The sequence below is a fragment of the Rousettus aegyptiacus genome, unplaced genomic scaffold (genome assembly GCF_014176215.1).
Source record: "Rousettus aegyptiacus isolate mRouAeg1 unplaced genomic scaffold, mRouAeg1.p scaffold_m13_p_12, whole genome shotgun sequence".
In the NCBI taxonomy this organism is placed as follows: Eukaryota; Metazoa; Chordata; class Mammalia; order Chiroptera; family Pteropodidae; genus Rousettus; species Rousettus aegyptiacus.
In genome coordinates this window covers 70,137,399-70,140,712 of record NW_023416287.1, presented here as the reverse complement: position 1 = coordinate 70,140,712, position 3,314 = coordinate 70,137,399, and the positions used below count along the sequence as shown (strand labels likewise).

General features: G+C 39.6%; 1 pseudogene; it reads right to left on the bottom strand.

Moving 5' to 3' along the window:
• Positions 1-229: 229 nt before the first annotated feature.
• LOC107519957 lies at positions 230-1,131 on the bottom strand (annotated as a pseudogene).
• Between the last annotated feature and the right edge of the window lie 2,183 nt (positions 1,132-3,314).

Sequence of the window (3,314 nt, the reverse complement as noted above, 5' to 3'; positions counted from 1 at the left end):
TATTTATTTATCTATTTCTGTTTAGGACAGGGAATACTTTATTCAAACCCATTAGAGAAATGGACAGTTTGAGTCTGTAATAAAACATTGCATTCTAAAGCATAGGCCAATAATTGCATATAAGAATATACACTGCTACAGACAAATTGATCAAATCACAAGTTTTCAACATTTAAAACAGAATAAGTTTCCCTATAAAAGCAAGCAGCACCTTTATGACATTTTAACTTTAGTATTCCACTACTTTCTCACCCTCCCATTCAGCAGAATCCACACCTCCTCATAATCCTTTTTAAGAGTAACCATGTCAGAAAACTCTCCTTCATCCATGCCCTCATCCTTGTACCAGTGAACAAAGGCACGCTTGGCATACATCAAGTCAAACTTATGGTCTAGGTGAGCCCAGGCCTCAGCAATAGCTGTGATGTTGCTCAGCATACACGCAGCTTGCTGTACTTTGGCTGGATCTCCACCAGGCACTACCATGGGAGGCTGGTAATTAATGCCAACTTTGAAGTCATTAGGCCACCAGTGCACAAACAAGATGGTATGCTTGGTCTCGAAGGTGGCAATGGCAGCATTGACATCTTTGGGAACCATGTTGCCATGGTACAGCAGGTAGCAAGCTATGTATTTATGGTGATGAGGGTCACATCACCATCTGGTTGGCTGAAAGTGTGCATTGGTGATCTGTGCTACAGAAAACTGTTCATGGTAGGCTTTTTCAGTATAGCCAATGTGGGATATGCAGCCAGAAGAAAGTGGATGCAGAAATAGGGCACCAGGTTGGTCTAGAATTCTATAAGATCAACATTCTAGGCTCCATCAAATCTGAGGGAAGCAGTGATGGAGGATACAATCTGATCTATCAACCTATTCAGGGTAGTATAGGTTAGGCACTCAATATTGATATTTCTACAACAGTTGTCGTGGATTGCTGTCGTAAGCCTCATCGTCTACCATGATGACACAATCAGAGTGCTCCAGGGTGGTGTAGGTGGTAGGATGGAGTTGTAGGGCCAAACTACAGCTTAAGAAACCAGGGTGGGGCTTGGTAAATGGGAAATCCAACTTAGACTTCTGGCCATAATTGACAGAGAGACATTCCATCAGCAGGGAGGTGAACCCAGAACCAGTTCGTTCGTTCGTTCGTTCCTTCCTCCCTCCCTCCCTCCCTCCCTCCCTAAGACCCATTCACAGGAATGGCTCTTGTTGCCACCCCCACCATCTTCCTTTGATTTAGTTCCATCATGCGCACATGCCAGGATTCCGATTCAGCATTGGTAAATATCTTTCCTCATCTTATTATCTCTTTGGTGACTTGGGTAATGTATTAGGGGGAGACTTTGGAGATTTGCTCTTAATTCTGCTTTCTCAGGACATTCACATATTTTTAAGGCTTAAGAAATATCAAAGTAGTTTGAGGGATTACAATTTTTCCCCCCAAAGTTGGAGGTAGCTTACCATCTATGACTTCTCACACCAAGAAAGAGAAATTTTCTTAAATCTGGTTCATCTTATGTACAAAAGGTAACACATCATATTAAAGGCAAATGATTCTAGGAAACTTTTATGCTTACCTGCAATTAGTAACTTCATTTTCATGCTTTTCATGCTGCAGAGAAATATCTGGGTAGTAACTAGAACCAAGTCCTTCAGATTATAGAATACGTTGCTGGAGGGCTGGCTGGGAGGATGACATCTATTACAGAAAGAAGCCCAAACACTCACTTGGGCTGAATTCTCTTCTCACTGTCAACTGCTGTCCAATTGGAAGCCCTTTTCTCCTTGCCCTTTAGAAAATGATGGTGCACATTTATCCTGTCTGAGAAACAACTATTAGATTATCTTGTTAATGTGATTCTCAATTTCATAATGTAATACAGTAGGACTGGTGAGATATTGTTTGTATTTTTGGCTCAACTTGAAATATTAGCAGCTGAAAAAAATAGAGCTAAAATTTGTGCCAAAATAAGCTTCTTCAGCCACCCTTAAAGGCTGACACAAATGAGATCTGACAGAATCCTGGGTGCCCAAAAGCTTTAGTATTTTCCAAGCATTTCAGAAGTAGAAACACCCTGAAAAAAAATAACAGAAACTAATGGCTTATATTTTACTTATTATGAATCTCATAGTTGAATTAATTGCACGTGCTGTTTCTAGGCTCTCTGGGATAAGGATGTGGTAGACACTATGGTAAGAAAGAAAATATAAAGGATGTTTACCTTTCAAAGCTTATGATTCCTTTCTTTTCTATCAGAATATATATTTATTATTATTATTATTATTATTATTATTATTATTATTATTATTATAGCAAACTTCAAGGAGGAGAATTCTGTAGATAAATATATTCAGAAAAAAAAGTATCTTAGGAAAATAAAAGATTTGAACTGTGAAACCAGATACGGTAATGATGTCAAAAGTAAACTAATGGATTAGAGCAAAGGAACATGCTGTCAAAAGACTGTAGAGCCCTTCCTCTGACTAGCTGGCTTGTTGTTATTGACTCATTTAGCTCTCTTACATGACGCCATTTCCTTATCTGTGAAACAGTGACAACTATAACAAGGCCCAAGTGGTTGAATTTTTGTGAGATTTCCATGAACATTTTCTTGATGAAAATACTTAGAAGATACACAAACAATCAATACATATTTTCTTAATCTGTGTTGTCAATCCACAAGGCAAACGTGTGTGTGTGTGTGTGTCTGTGTGTGTGTGTTGCACACACAGCAAGGAGAGAATAAATAATCGTGATAATAATTTGAGTCAGCATTTTGGATTTGTAGCACCAGTATATCTGAAGAAAGACTTTAGCCATTGAAAAATGTGACCAGATATGGGGACAGTTTGCAGAGAAGGGTTTGGTGGAGTTACGAGGTGTTGACTTTGAGGGTACAGATAGGATTCATCTCCATGGATGCTTTCTATCCCATCTTGGTAGATCTCTCTTCCTCTCCAAATGCCCCATAATAAATATCCATATTGCAACCTGTTCTTCTTGATTCCAGTCTCTTCCCCTGACTAAACCCTGCTCTTGATGGGCGTGCTGTCAGTCATTTGCCTTGCAGAGTGCAGTTAGGATACTGTGTTCCTTCTCCCATGTTAAATGTGTGGGAAGCCTATCTTGAACTTGAATGGCAATCCACGGTGCCATAAGGTGAGGTAGTGGATGTCAACCTGGGAAGGGCTAGGAAATGAAGGTAGAATTTGGAGAATAAATGAGCATTTTTTTCTCCTGTCTCTGACACACACATAGACTTGTTTTTCTTTGTCTGAATTGCAGCCAACTTTGGTTTCAAGGGGGTAGA